This window comes from Bison bison, unplaced genomic scaffold (genome assembly GCF_000754665.1).
Source record: "Bison bison bison isolate TAMUID 2011002044 unplaced genomic scaffold, Bison_UMD1.0 scf7180017864362, whole genome shotgun sequence".
In the NCBI taxonomy this organism is placed as follows: Eukaryota; Metazoa; Chordata; class Mammalia; order Artiodactyla; family Bovidae; genus Bison; species Bison bison.
The window spans coordinates 5,664,428-5,664,808 of record NW_011494934.1 but is presented as its reverse complement, the minus strand read 5'-3'; positions in this window follow the sequence as shown (position 1 = coordinate 5,664,808).

Below are 381 nucleotides of genomic sequence, written 5' to 3'. Positions count from 1 at the left end.
AAAGGCAGATTCCAGGGAATTCCTTGGCATCCAGTGGTTAGGACTCGGTGCTTTCATTGCCAAGGCAAGGGTTCCGCCCCTGGTCAGGGAATTACGATCCTTCAAAGCTGTGCAGCACAGCCCAAAATAAAAGACAGATTCTAGAGTTTCACTGCAGGTAATTTTCAAGCAGGAGCTTTTCGTGAAGGTGTCCCTGGTGATTCTGATGGGCTGCCTCGTTTGGAAACTGGCCACTAAAAAACCCCATAGAATTCACCGCCTTCTTTTGCTGGATGGGAACGTGAGGGTGGCAGGTGGCCTGGGACACCTGAGGTCATCTGCACCCAGCGGCACCTGAGCCCTGATTCAGGAGGGAGGTGTGATCAACACCTGATGCAAACA